Below are 16070 nucleotides of genomic sequence, written 5' to 3'. Positions count from 1 at the left end.
AAAAAATATGTATTTATAGAATATGATATTACTATGTAGCCCCTAACTCTCTGGTTGAGGAGAAGGTTTCATGATCCGAGAGTAAGAAAAAACATACATGTACCATCGAAAGTATATGACATAGCCCCTGACTCTCTGCTCGACGACTGGATCGAGTGGAGATTAGAGCCGCATCATTGAAAGCATGCGATGTTTCCCCTAACTCTCTATTTGATGTGATAATCAATACAGAGCGTAGAGACGTAGCATAAAAAAAACCCAACATGGCTCCTGACTCTTTGCTCAATAATTGAGTTCGAGTAGAAGCAGAGCATCAACACTAACAGTAAACAATATAACTCCTGGATCTCTGGTTATAATGATATTTAAATAGAGAGTGAAGCATAAGCATCAAATTTATGCGATTTAGTCTCTGACTCTCTACTCAATGACTGGATTGAGTGGAAAGTAGAGCGTAAGCATTGACTCATTATGCTCAAAGGTGTAAACCTACGAGTGTATGGTTGTGGTTATGTAATGGTCATCGAGTGAATTTGAATAGTCGGGTAGGTGAGAATTAAAACAACCCTCCCATTTGTGCTCGTTTTTACCACAACCTTTGATTTAACGTGTTATTGGACGCACCACAATTCCTTGGAAGCGTCTCGGCTTCTGCCCGACTCGTCAGCCTTGAATCACTCGCACCCGAGGCGACCTTGGAATTTCAAATGTTGTTATCGGATCTTGACAGCTCCAAACCTTTCCGTTCGACCCACTCCCATGCCTATACATAGGGGGACCCGAAGCCGTTCGTTTTCACCCCTAATCTCCTTCTCTGCTCCCTATGCACTACTCAGTAGAACTCATAGAACTTAAAACCATGGCTTTCACTCCACCGTAGTCTCCCAAGCAATGTCCAGAAATTAAATAAGTAGGATCTCTCACCCCATGGCCTATCGCCATGGTTCCGCCAAGAGTCATCATCGTTTCCTCTAATGAAGAGAAATTGAGTGAGAGGTCGAATAGGAGAGGGAACAAAATGTCCATCAAAGTAACTTCTCTTGCACCTCTTCCGAGTAACTTTCCACTCACGACGATCCAAACTGCATTTCAGTCGGAAGCATTACTTCTACTCCGTAGACTAAAAAGATAGGAGTTTCACCAGTAGCCCTGTTAGTTGAGGTGCGAACGGCCTATAGTACTGAGGGAAATTCCTTAACCCAACGAGTAAGCCTTCAGCTTGTCGAAAACCTGAGTTTTGATACCCTGCAAGACTATACCATTGGTGTGCTCAACCTAATCGTTACTTTGAGGGTGAGCTATTTACACGAATTAAGTTTTGATGCCAAATTCTTCACAGAATGCAGTAAAGGTTCCGCTTCTAAACTGGCTAACATTATCTATAATTATCCGATGCAAATGCCAAATCAAGTAATTACGTTCCTCGTGAACTTTTTAGCCACTTCTGCAGTTATATTTCCTACAGTTATATTTCCTACAGGTTCGGCCTCAATCCACTTAGTGAACTTGTCGATAGCCACAAAAAGGAATTTGAAACAACCTTGGGCCCTTGAGAATGGTCCTAAGATATCCAAGCCCTAGATGGAGAAAGGCCAAGAAAGAGGAATTATTTGCAGAGCTTATGCTGATCGAGTGGTCTGCCTTCCAAAAATTTGGCATCTTTCGCACTTTTTTACTAGCTCAGAAGCATCCTGGAGGGTAGTCGGCCAATAGAATCCCTCGCGAAAAACCTTTCCAACCAAAGTGCGGTAAGACGCATGATTACCACACATGCCTCTATGGATATCGAGCAATATCTTATTGCCCTCTTCCTGAGTGATGAACTTCATCAAGATTTCATTACTCCTCTTTTGGAAGAGCTTGCCGTCTACCAGAGCATATAGTTTGGACTTACGAGGAATTTTCTCTGCAGACGCATCATCGTCAGGGATCTATTGACCTTCGAGATAGGCTCGGAATCGAGTCATCCAAGTCGATTTGTGTTCGAGTAGTGCAGCTTATGTGTCTGTGGATTCTGCCTCGCTGACCCGACCAGACTGTTGGCCAAGTTGGGAAGCATCTGTGCTCGAAGCTATCGAGACAAATGGTTTGAGGAGAGTTTTTCGATGAAGAATCCTACAGGTGTGGGCGAATGAGCTGAAGCGAGCTCGACGAGTTCATCGGCGGTGGAGTTGTTGCTTCTGTGAATGTGCATGACTTCTATCCCTTTGAACTTTTGCTCGATCTTTCGTACTTCGCTCAAATAAGCTGTCATGTTGTCGTCTAAGCATTGGTACTCCTTTTGCAATTGATTTATGACAAGCCGTGAGTCCCCTTTCATGAGAGGTCGCCTGATTCTAAGTGATATAGCTATAAGAAGACCGTTTACTAGTCTTTTGTATTCTGCAATATTGTTAGAAGCTTTAAATTCTAATTGAACAATGTACCCAAGTTCGTCGCTTGTTGGAGACTTGAGTATGATGCCAGCCCCCGAGCCCTGAAGCGTGAGCAATCCATCAAAAAAAAGCGTCCAGTGATCTTTGGCTTCATTTGGCTTTGTTTCCTCAACGTTTATCCATTCGATAATGAATTCTGCTAGTACTCCTGACTTAATGCTTTTGCGTGGTGCGTAATCTACATCAAACTCATTATGCTCAATCGCCCATTACGCAATTCGTCCAATAGCCTCTCTATTGCATATGACATCCTTAAGCAGATACGTCGTTACAACGGTGATCTTGTGTGCTTAGAAATAATGTTGTAGCTTCTGGGAAGTTAGCAGGATTGCATACAACAACTTCTAAACTTGCGGGTATCGTAGCTTAGCATCATGTAGGACTTTGCTTACATAGTAAATTATTTTCTGGATCTTGACCTTCTTCTCGGGGCATTTCCACTCGACCACTAGGACCGTGCTCACAACTTGTGAGGTGGATGCAATATACAGAAAGAGCTCCTCTTTTTCGTTAGGTGGGGTCAAAATTAACGGAGACAATAAATACCTTTTTAAGTCTTGAAAAGCCTTCTTCTCTTCTTTGGTTCCCTCAAACCGGTTGTGTTTCTTTAGCAACTTGGAGAAAGACATCCCTTGCTTGCCCATCTTGGAGATTAATCGACTAAGGGCTGCTATGCATCCTGTCAGTTTTTGAACTTTCTTTAGTGTTCGAGGTGACTGCATCTAGTCGAGAGCCTCAATTTTGCCTGGATTGGCCTCAATGCCTCGACTTGACACTAGGAAATCGAGAAGCTTGCTAGACGGGACGCCGAACGTGCACTTCTCGAGGTTAAGCATCATACGATACTTTCTAAGGTTGTCGAATATTTCTTTGAGATCATCAATCAATGCATCTTTGGTTCTATATTTAACTATAATATCGTCGACATAAGCTTCAACGTTGCGCCCAATCTAGGGGTATGAACAATTATGAATACACCATCGATACGTAGCACCAGCACTCTTCAAATCGAAAGGCATTTTTACATAGCAAAATACACCAAAGGGGGTACAAAAATGGTTTTTTCTCATCCTCAACTACCATGCTAATTTGGTGATACCCCGAGTAGGCATCTAGAAACTATACCACTACACAACTCGCGGTAGAATCTACAATTTGATCAATACAAGGGAGAGGAAAGAATCTTTGGGACAAACTTTGTTTAGGTCGGTGAAATCAACACATATTATTTATTTGCCATTGGATTTCTTCACAAGGATAGGATTAGCAAGCCATATAGGATGACAAATATCTCAGATGAAGCCCGTCTTTAGGAGTTTACTGACCTCCACCTGGATGGCTTGTTTTCTTCTCTGCAAATCTTCACTGCTTCTGCACTACAGGTTTGGCACTAGGTTCCACAGCTAGTCGATGCTCGATCACCTCCATAGGACCCCGGGCATGTCGGACGACTACCATGCAAACACATCCTAGTTTGCCTGGAGGAAAGCGATGAGCTCAAGTTCCTATTTGGGATCAAGGTCGACCCCTATCTTGACTGTCTTGGATGGTTCAGATGAGTCGAGGGGCACTACCTTGATGCCACCACTTGCCTTCCTATCCTTAGCACCATCATTATTCTCACCTCTGGCGGCGTCAACGGACCTGGAGGCTTTAGCGAGGCTCACGAGCTTGGATTCCTTGACCTTGGTGGCGGCTTGGTGCTCCTGGCGCTCAGACTCTGCACTTCTTGATGTAGTTGTCATGCAGCATAAGTTTTCAATCATATCCAAGCTCTGCTTGTCGTACTTGACTACTACACGTTGATCTCCCTTGATGGTTATGACCCCATTAATGTCTGGGATCTTGAGCTCCTAGTACGCGTAGTGCACTATAGCCATTAAGCTACCTAACATTGGGCGACCTAGGATTACATTGTAGGCCATCTCGAAATCCGCAATATCGAAGGTTAGCTTCTCTGTACGGAAATTATCAGGCTTACTAAATGTGATCGGTAACTCGATCTGGCCAAGGGGCATGGTCAATGAGTTTGGAGTTATACCATGGGAAGGCACAACTCCTGTCTTGAGCGCTGACATTTGGATTCCCATCTTATCAAATGTCTTGGCGAAGATGAGGTTGAGCAAGCTACCGCCACCGACCAAGGTCCTATAGACTTTGATGTTGAGGATAGTAGAGTGGACCACAACCGGATACCGACCTAGGTGTGAAATCGCGATTGGATGGTCAGCTTGATCGAAAGTGATCGGGACTTCTAACCACTTGAGGTATCGAGAAGGCTTGGTCAGAGCCAAGTTGACCTCCCTTTTGACCGCTTTGTACTATCTCTTGGATTCGTACGAGGTGGATCCTTTGAAGATATGTGCCAATCTCTGATCAGCCTCGCTGAATTCAGGCTTATCGTCTTTGGCGTTTGGCTTGGCCTGTTTGCTATGGTATCAACAATAGCAGCCTTAAGCTTGTCATCGAGCTTCTTTTTAATAACGTGACATTCATCAAAATCATGTTGGTTGGTCTGATGGACGGGACACCACTTTTTGCCTCCACGGCTTAGGCCCTTATTATCCTCAGTGTTGCGCGAATTGCTCCTATCGATCACAGTAATGGTCGTGTCTGGACCCTTGTGCTTGTCACTAGATTTGTTCTTCTTCCCCCTCATTCTTTGAGGACTTAGGATTGTTCTTTCCATATTGAGGATTTTTGGTGTGTGTCTGGGCTTCAGCATGCTTTGCGCACTTATCGGCTAGCTCAAAGAGTTCTTTCACCACATTGATATTTCGGGTAGCAAGCTTCCCAGCCAGATCTTTGTCCTTGACGCCTCGCTTGAAGGCGATGATGACCGAGCTGTCAGAGATGTTCGGGATCGTATTGTGCCTGTCACTGAACCTTCGAATGAAGTCATGAAGAGACTCGTCCTTACCTTGGTTCAGCTGATGGAGGTCGTCTTTCGTTCCTGGGCACTCGAACGTTCCCTGGAAGTTGGCGATGAAGTGAACCTCAAGCTTGGCCCACAATCGGATCGAGTTGGGCGGTAGGTTCAATAACTAGAATTCAATAACTAGTAGGTAATTGGCCATTACCCTATTTTTTCCACCAACCACTCGAATAATAGTGGTGTAGATCTATAACCACTCATCGGGGTTGAACTATGCATCGTACTTCTAGATCGGACCCGCCTTGAATTTCTTGGGCTATTGTATCGACCGGAGCTCAGGTGCGAAGGCTTCACAGCCTCCATTGAATTCTTCAAGAGGAGATGAGGGAGGACTATTATGCCTATTCCTTCAAACAGGTGAGTCATGTCGACCATCTCGTCCTAGAGGTCTGCAATCGTTATAATGATAGTCGTCATCATGATGTTTCTAACAACTGTTGTCTATCACCCTCCGTAGATTGTGCCTGTCATGAGGGATGCGATTTCTTAGGTCTTCCTGGTTCCTGCACATATGGATGTGGCAGTTACAGTCTAGCCCATAGGACTGTGCTTGAGCTTAACCACCCAAGCTTTCTGTTTGGGATCCCTTGACTTGAGGATGTCTGCGTCCGTGACTCCTTAAGCCAGCGCCTTGCTGGCTGGGGTGCCTAGAGCTGTCAGGTTATTCACTTGAGCTATCTAATTCTGAGCCGCATCGAGTAGTCTTGAGCTGATTGACCATCGATGTTAGAGGATTCGTTAGATCCAACTTAGGGAAGGACCACCGAATCATATGAGCTCCCTGGACATTAGCTTCTAGAGTAATAAAGACACTGCTACATAGACTTGGCTATGATCGAGCTGATGTAGCTCCATGATCGTTATGTTGAGAGAGTTCATCCCTCAATTTTGGAGTCATTGTGGGTGGGGGCGCCACCTGCACAGTAGGCATTCCCAGGCCAAGTTGTCGTTGAATATCGGGGTTCCCCTGATTTTCCTCCACCCATCGATGATGGGCGGTGTCATGGGCCTGCAGAGCCTCAGCCGTGGGGATTCTTTCACCATCGTTCATCATGGTGTCTGGATCCTCCACATTTTGCTTGATGGGTGTGACGTTGGCTCCGGCCATAAATATAAATCGATCTGTTTGGCTGCTCCAGTCGTTGATGGAGCCACCGTCGCCACTTTCCTGACTCTCGTTGTCGTTGTCTATGTCCATGAACTGAAGAACGTTATGCTCCTTAGGATCCCACTCGAGATGTCCCACCTCGTGGTATGTGTCCAATTGGCTAACTCGATGATACCTGTGTGGATCAGTTTACCTTTATCGTCCCAGTGATATGCCATTGTTTCGAAGGTGACCTCTGAACTAGCAGGAGGCGATTTGAAGATGATTGTCGCCGACTCGAAGTAGTCGTAGAAGCCGATGTCGGAGAATCCAACATGAACGCGCACTTGAGACATGACCAATTTTGAAAAACAGATGAATGCCCCTACCTGACGCGCCAACTGTTGAAAATTAGTTCCTGATATTATGTCCTTAATTGAACTAAGGTACCTTCGAGATTAGAGATCGAGCATGAAATAAGACACGCAATGTATATAGGTTCGGACCTCCAAGGCGGAGTAATACCCTACATTCTGTGTAGATGATGTTGTATATAGATTGTTTAGAATACAAGCAAGGTGGCTAAATCTAATATAATGGAGTAGATCAGATCTAAACTAATTTAGAGTTGAGGTCGTCGAGTATCTCTAAGGCTAGGGTCTGGATGCTTGTGTCGGGTTGTGTAGGCGTTGATCTATTGTGAGCTATCCCTCTGGTGGTTAGGATCTCCACCTTAGAAAGGGGTCCTGGTGCTATCTTAGCCGTAGTTGATAGAGAGCCCTTCTTCTTATCGGTCAAGGTTAGAGAGTCTAATCTAGCTTGGATACTACTCGTACTCGAGTCGGTCAACCCAATCGAGATCTTCCTAGTACAGGTATTCATGATCTCCGAGTATATTAGGTCCCATAAATCTGGATCCGCAATATCCGGAGTTGTCCATCAGGTGTACGGCGTACCTTATCTGTGTATGATGTATTCCTTGTACATATATTCGACATGATCAAACTAAGCTTTGTTTTACACCTCGATTAAGCTAAGCTCGTGCGATTTCCAATTTCTAACTCAAAACATTATTTGTCATTTGTTTTTTGTTTTGCTTTATGAAAGGGAACATCTATACGTCAAGATACCCAAAAGAAAGAAGGGAAAAAATATAGGAAAAAATTTAAAATTAGACAACATGCATGAGCGTATTTGCTGAAATAGATAATATATTATCGTATTTATAATTGTAGCATCCGTATTCGGTGTATTATTTATAAAAATGGATTTTGGTGTACCGAAATTCTATTTTTGGTAAATAATATGCCGAATACGAATGCTACAATTATAAATACGATAACATATTATCTATTTTAATAAATACATTCATATATATTGTCTAATTTTGAATTTTTGCTCCGGACAAATAGAATGTCGCTAGAACTCTAGCAAGGAGTATTGTTTATACGGGCTATATACTACAAAAACTTTGAGCTGTAACAAGTTGGCCGGTGGTCAGCCAGCCAACCACCTGTCGTGTGCCGTCTCCCTCGACACCCAAAAGCCCCACCCACGTTGGCTCACGTTCACGCGGGGAACACAATGACAGACGTTGCGACAAAACCAGCGTAGATATCGGGAAGGAGATTATCTGTGACGCGATCACTAATATAATAAGTAGATTAAATATCAATTAATTTTATGTATCGAAAATCGAATGTAAGTTTTATGGATCCTGTTCTAAAAAATTTCTCTACAATGATGCGTGTTTTTTCTTCAGTTCAATCATTGAATCACGAGATAAATAATATAAATAGAATTTTATAAAAAAAATTAAACAAAATTTTATAGAATCAGTTAGATGGGATGTACCGCTTCCAAATACCAGCCGTGGAACGGGTGGACCCGCCATCGCCGGTTGCTCGGTGCGAACGCGCGCGAGCTCGTCAATCCGCGCCGCCACGTGTACGTACGTACCCTGCGAACGGCAGATGTGGGGGTGCCGCCGTGCCGTCATCCTGACGCCAGCCTCGAGCCTCGGTGCGGATCCGCCTGACGTGTCCTATCTGGATATGGTTCGCTCCGCACCGCCTCCCGTTTCATGACTTTTATCCACTCGCTGGGCGCGGAAAGCTTTCGGTTGTCTCCGTCCAAGGGTACGTGTTGCCGTCGCACACAATTTCGAATGGACGGCTTAGACTTTGTTACCATACAAAAAAGGGCTTAGTCTATAAAGTAGCCGCCACATTAACAGATTACAGAGGACAAACTCATCGTACAACACTAATCACATCTTATCTGTTATGCTCGATCGACCTCTTGGTCGGGAGCAATTTCTAGTTTTTTTTTTCATTTTGGCAAAGGTGCATGGCATGTGCGTCGTCTGAGGCGGAGCATACGTGTGTTCGCAAGCGAAAAATGATTTAGAAGCTAAGGTCAGACGTCGCTGTTTGAAAAGCTAATTAGGTAGTGGCGTCAATCCTTCCAGGGATTGGTGTAGCAGCCAATTATCGACATTTTGAGATCTGGGGATAAACACCTCCACTCTTTCGGTTGATCTCATAAAAATCTAGTTTTTCACGCACATATGCTGCACACCACGCCGGCGCCTTTTCCACGTCAAAGGCAGCAAGCGTCGCACTTAGCGTAGAGGTCGCCGTGGCTCGATCGTGCGTGAAACCACATCTTGTGGTGTGTTTGGCATCCAACGCAGAACACAAGGACGCATCCCTGACTTACTTTACGACTGACCGATTTATTCTCTCGAAGTGTGGTCTAATCTCCCATGTTATGGATGTTAGTTCATGGACCTGGATTATCATATCATAATGCTATAACGCATACACATCCAATCTTATCCGTATTCGGCTGGCCCTGTCCACAAATGCATTAATTTGTTGACATTGACCCTATCTGTCTATTCATTACAAACCAATCGAATCCGTATACTGCACGTACAACCACGATCGACCAGCTTCGCAGAAAAACTTGGAAATATTAACCATACACTTCTAGAACTAGTAACTATGCACTTATGATACGCACATACAATTTTTATTTATCTATCGTTTCTAATATGATTTTAGAATATTAAGAATAAAAACAAACAACATCAAGTAATATATAGTTAAATAGATAATCATGTAAAAATATAATGCACTCAACAATTTCTCACACACGGGAGGGTACGCCGTCTACACATTCGTTCTGCCAGGGCCCTTTGGACGGCGATGGGGCGCTCTGGTGGTGGAGGTGGCAGCGAGCATGATCAATTATTTTCATATGTGAAACGGAGAATATAGAACTGACTTGTTTAGCAGTCAATTGCTGAATGAGGCTATGTAATTATTTCTTCAGGACCTTCTTCCTCTGGACTGCGTATGTAAGAGATCTGATAAGTAAAATGATAAAATATGCAGATTAACATAAAATCATAAAGAAGTCTTCACTGGGTATAACTGCACATAACTAACAAGAAATGATAACTGCTTTCCATAACAAGGTTTCATAGAGGAGCCATATGAATTAGGCAGAACTAACTTTGTTGATGTTTTAAAATGACAAACACCCGGCCAGTTAATTTGCTTTCACAAATTTTGATCAGATCATGTATGAGTGATGCTTATGAATAAGTGATTAAGGTAGGCAAAATCAGAAGCAAAACACAAAGGACACCGAGTACAAAGTGAAGAAACACCATAGTAATTGAAAGCTAAATGGTTCATAGTAGCTATGTCCTGTATGATGAGATGAACAAGAAACTGGACTAATACATATTATAGATCGTAAATTCATGTATTGATAGTTGTTTGTGTATCAGCATCAACCATTAGCTTATGTCACCACTGGATTGGTCAATTAAATTGCAAGAACAATTCAAGGTGAGCCAAGAAAAAAAAAGGTCAGCTCTAAAGAGTCAATACTCAGTATAATCAACTACATAACAGCACAGATCAGGTCACTATATAGCAACAATTGTTCAAAGTAATAGGCATGATAGTGGTAAAACAATACAAATTATCGAAAAGCCTCCAATTGGAATTAAACAATGGCATCTAAAGCCATAATAGATGGGGCAAGGCGGGGTGGGTGGCACGCGCTAGATTAGTGGAGGAATGCGGGGTCGCAGGTGAGCCCGAGCCAGTGCTTGGAGATGGTGTCACCGTCGCCACCGAGGCAAGTAGGGAAGCCGAGCTCGACTGGTGCTTCTTCCTACCGTACCAGCTGAAGCCATAAGAAGATGGGTAAGATTGTGTATGCAACTGAACTGAAGAACAAAGGGGAGCAGTACCGAAAAGCAACTCAACTGAAGAAGAACCTAGCTAAAAAGGAGCAGAATGCCCATGGTGTATGCAAGTGTGCTATCGTGCTCCTGTACTTTGAATGGATATGCTTGTATCATCTATTCATGTTAATCAATGGAAATTCGTGATGTTTTTTTACTGCATTTTCTGCTAAACAAAAATAGCAATTTATGCTGGAAGACATCAGCTATTTCTGCTAAAAAACAGCAGTTTTTGCTGCACAATATCTAGATACAAGAGAGCATATATGATCAGAACAGTCAGAAACAAGTTAGAATGCATTAGAGCGAGTTGACAAGAGCATATTGGACCATATCATCCAGAAAGCAAATCTGACAACGTATATCTTACATGACTCAAAAATCACATGTTGTGTATCATGCATGACTCAAAAGACAAAATCTGACAGTGCACATCTTATATGAGTCAAAAGAGCATATCTGACAGTGCGCTATTTGGAGTTTTCCCTGCATCAAAAAGATGGTGCAATTAGAATGTACCAATTTGAAAAGAGCCACCTCATAACAGAGTCAAAGACCGTTGGCAACCACACCCACCTCATAACAGCGTCAAACACCCATTGGCAGCCACAACCCAGAATGTAATGCATAAGAGACATGAACATCCATAGTTTCAGAGGTAAACTAACAAGTTCCTAGTAAGCTTAGACTCAGAGATCTATTACCAGATAGTCGGTTTCATTATCCACAAGAGAACATGAGATTATGGGTGTAAAAAACAAAATTGAAGGACTTTTGTGGTGAGAATAATTGTTATTACTGTTCCTCATTGATGAGTAAATCAGATATATTTGAATGATCTCAAATACAAAGTTTAGCATGCATGTAAGTAGGTATAACTGTATAAGTTAGAACTGCATTATGAAATAAAATTGTAAAATAATATTCTGAGTTCAAATAGTCTCATAAGAGTTAAATAAATATTACTGTTTTCCATAAACTTGGTGAACTCCTTCCAATAAGATGTCGTCAAAGAAAGCAGCCACTGATGAGCCATGATCCCTTGCACACGCACACACAAAAAAAAAAAAGAGTGGCGACCAAGAAATGTTACTTCTGTCAGATCTATACATAAAACTTACCAGCATTCAAATTTTAATAGAACAAATGTAACATGAATTACTCATATCAATACAACAGCAGTAAATGAATTAGCCGGTAAGTGCACATTAGTGATAGTAATCTCTGTCACGTTTAACTCATTGTAGCTCATTGTACAAACTGAATACTTTCTCAGGGTTCACAAGACCAAGGCCATTAGTCGTTATGCTGTTCAAAGCATCACAGGGCTCGTTTTTCTGAACTCCCGGTGATAACACAGGGTATTGCATCTTCGATTCATAGTGCTCCATTTCATCAACACCTGGCCTGACTCCACCCCAGTATCCAGTAAGGGCATGCCATACATATACATACCTGAGTTGTTTGACACAATATGTTAGAAAGATGAACTTCGAAAACTTTGTCATTCGTGAACCAAATAAGACAACAAATTAACGACTGATGTCATACTTCAGCTCATGTCTCCCTTTAATTTCATCGACGATATGCGCAAGGCCTTTTGGTGGATCATCTTCCCTGTGACCCTCCCTCCCATTTTTATGAAACCTGTGGTTCTCCTTAATGAGTCAACCTGTTTGCAAAGCTATAGACAGAATAGGCAAAGACTAGAAATTAGAACTGAAGCTCCATAAATTTCGTACAGAGATTAAGTACGACAGGCAAAGCGTAAAATATGAACGTGTCCGGGCTGCTTACTTGGCTGCATTATCAGTTAAGCACTCAATTCCCTCAGGGTCCATGCTGACTGATTGCCATCCATCATCAATTACAAGAAACTTAGGAGAAATTCCACCTTTTTCAAACCTGCAAATACAAAAAAGATATGTTGGAAATTCAGTATACTTATACTCCATGCTGCAGCTTCCAACGGGGGCTGACGGGACCCCGAGGAATGCATCGCTCGTCATGCCGCCCCCGGCGGCCGGCGTCACGAGCACATTGTCTCACACTTCTGACAGGATCTTGGCCCCCAGCGCCACCAGGCTCCCGTCCTACACCGAAACCCCGGCCCCCACCGTCATCTTCTTCCCCGACCTTCGAATCGGTCACCCCGCACCCGCAGGCTCGAGAAATCTAGAGCGTCAGCTCGGAGCACTCGGAATCTGTAGAGGCACAGATAAACGCTGCTCCGTCGTCGCATGTCTTGTTGGCAGGTGTCGATTTTGTGTAGGGGAACGGGGCGCGTCGAGGAGGGCGGCGGCTGGGGAGTGTCATCCGCCCGCTGTTTGGAAGGGGAGGTGTTCGCGGGGAATTGTGTAACACCTTATCAATACGTATCTTTTCGCAGCATAAGTGACTTGTTTATCAGCAAATGAGTAAAAGTTTTGACCGGTAACTTTGGATCCCCTTCGGATGATTTATGAGTAAATCGATAAATAACTACCACCTAAATCATAAAGATTCGAAGTAACAACGAAAAATTAATCCTAAATTGCAGGAAAATAAAAGCAAAACAAAAGTAGATGTAATATATACCATTAACTGATGGATATGCAATCGACTTTCACCCCTCAACTATTTACAAAGGGGTATGATCTTGACCTTGGAGAATCGAAGTAGGACACTATTTTAACTCTAAACATACCCTGTTTAGCCAAAATCGCTAAAGGGATCCGAACAAATCCACGAATCCACTTCAATTCAGTTTCAGACTAAACACCGGATGGTCCGGTGAGAACAAACTCCAGAACACCGAACCATCCGGCAAGTTCACTCGGCCGAAACTCTAAGACTCGGTCTTACACACACCGGATATTCCGACGTCACATTTATACTCACAAGAGTATGTCACTGGACCAATATTTGCAGAGAGCAATTTTTTTGCAAAATTTTTCTTTTGAACGCACCGGATGATCCGGCGATCATCAAAGACCTCACCGAACAATTTTCACCAGAGAACATTTTTTCGGCTAAAAAACCTTCTTCTTCTCACCGGATAGTTCAATGATACCCCGGAATCTCCACCGGACCATTTCAAGTTTTTGGCGCAAATTGACCTTCTACACACCGGATAGTCCGGTGATACCCCGAAATCTCCATCGGACTATTTCTTCCAGAGAGCAAGTTTTTGGTGCAAACTAACCTTCTACACACCGAATAGTCCAGCATTTTCACTGGATCATTCGCCGAACTATTTTATACAGAGAGCACAATTCAATATACCAAATTTTCATCCCATTCTCCGGATAGTCAGGCGTTCAATGAGCTCTTCACCGAGCTATTTTTTTTCCAGAAAGTATGTCTTCTGGCCGAAATTGAACTACAAGCACCGAATAGTCTGACGATGACACGACATTGATCATCGGACTATCCGGTGTATAAAAAAATCTGGCTATGCTATTTTTTACTATCAACACATGCCCCCCTATTTTTTTGATAAAGCTTACACACCGAAATATATTTTTACACAAGATAATCACGAATATCTCATCTTCTATTCCAAGTTAAGACTTAGGACGATACAAACAACATATCGGCCATATGTGCATGTTCTTCAAGGGAACGACCTCGATCCACTTTGTGAAGTAATCCGTAGCAACCAAAACAAAGCGATGACCTTTGGAAGATGAAGGATGAATTTGACCGATGAAATCCAAAGCCCATCCTCGGAACGGCCACGGTATGATGATAGGATTTTTTTAACCGAAACAGGGGGAGACCCCTACTGTAAAACTATATTAAAGAAAGGGTTTATGTACAAGAGAAGAGAAAAAGGAAAAAAAAAAAGAAAGAACAAAAAGAACAAAGGAGAAACTAATTACAAATTGCTCAGCTAATTTTGAAGAGCTATCTTCAAGGATGGTTTAGCTCTATGGATAACCAAAGAAAATACTATCCTGAACTCCTGTTTCCAACGAGGGAAAGAGAGAGAGCCTCCACTGAAGATGATATTGTTCCTATGTGTCCACAAAGACCGTGCGGCAATAATGATCACCTCCATAAAAACTGATTTGAATGAGTTTGTCTTTGTTCTTCCAACATCTCAATCACAGGCAAGGAGAGGTCCCAAGAGATTTGTATAGATAGCCAACACATTTGCGAAAGGGACAACTAAAGAAAAGATGCTTCATCGTCTCCTCAACACCTCCATGGCATAACACATAGTGCACAGATGGGAGTTGAAAATTTTTCCTCCAAAGAAGATTTCTAGTATTTAAGCTATCATTTAGGAGCAACCAAAAGAATACCTTATGTTTACTTTGACAGCAGCTTTTCCAAATCCAGTGTAAAAGGGGGTGGCGCACTCATCACCCCAATGATTAAGTTATACAACATTTGTGAAGAAAAAACAGTTGTGCCCCATATATATATCCAGCAATCCGGTTGTTCTGCATTTTGAGGCTAAGCTGCTAGCATGGAATTCAGAATTGATAGCTGTTGGGTAGCCGGGATGGGTAGAGGCAACTGGAAAATTCTATTATAGTCAGGACAAATTGACATAAAACGATGAACTGTGTAGTTTGGTTCCTGAGCGAAGGAAAAAAGATGTGGAAAGGTTATCTCTAGAAAGCCAAGATCCCATATATCCTTCCAAAACATGACAGTGTCCCCTTTACCCACTTGACAAGACACAAAGCCTCGAAAACAATCAAAAAGTTTGCACAAGTCTCTCCACCAAAAGGACCCTCTTGGTCTCATTGCTTGAGGCGCCATTGAACCAGAGTAATGTGCTTGCCATATTAAACGAACCCAAGGCACATCAAGTTTATTAAAGAATTTATGCAAGTGCTTGAGAAGAAAAGCTTTATTAGGACGGCAAACTTTCTTCCATGCTACAAGATAATTACCTTTCTTATGAATATACGAACCTCTCCACAAACATTGCTTTCAATATTTGTTAATCTGATCAATAATATTTGCTGGAATCTTGATGGTGCACATGTGGTATGTTGGTAAAGCTAAAAGCATAGGATTTGTAAGTATCAACCTTCCACCATATGTAGCGTGAGGGATAATACCCATTAGCCTTCTTTCAATTCTATTTAACAGAGACATGAATTCATCTACCATGAGTCTTGTGGTGCCAAGCGGTAAACCCAGATAAGTAAAGGGCATATAAGCTACTTCATGTCCCAAAGTGGCCGCCAAGTGTTGCGCTCTTTCATCAAGGAGGTTACTAGGAACCAAAAAAAAACTTGTGGAAGTTAACCTTTAGACCAGTGGAGGATGCAAAAGTATTGAGCAAACACTTGAGGAAGAAGAGCTGCTTAGCATCAGCCGACAAGATAACAAGGGTATCATCTA

General features: G+C 42.7%; 1 long non-coding RNA gene across 1 annotated transcript; it reads right to left on the bottom strand.

Moving 5' to 3' along the window:
* Window positions 1-11869: 11869 nt before the first annotated feature.
* On the bottom strand, window positions 11870-13055 carry LOC133889191 (uncharacterized). The gene is made up of 3 exons (XR_009903864.1): window positions 12522-13055; window positions 12276-12408; window positions 11870-12179 (listed from the first exon to the last, which is right to left on the bottom strand). It is a non-coding gene; the product is annotated as an uncharacterized LOC133889191 (long non-coding RNA).
* Between the last annotated feature and the right edge of the window lie 3015 nt (window positions 13056-16070).

The sequence above is a fragment of the Phragmites australis genome, chromosome 1, assembly GCF_958298935.1.
Source record: "Phragmites australis chromosome 1, lpPhrAust1.1, whole genome shotgun sequence".
In the NCBI taxonomy this organism is placed as follows: domain Eukaryota; kingdom Viridiplantae; phylum Streptophyta; class Magnoliopsida; order Poales; family Poaceae; genus Phragmites; species Phragmites australis.
The sequence above is the reverse complement of the archived record's forward strand: the minus strand, read 5'-3'. Positions and strand labels throughout refer to the sequence as shown.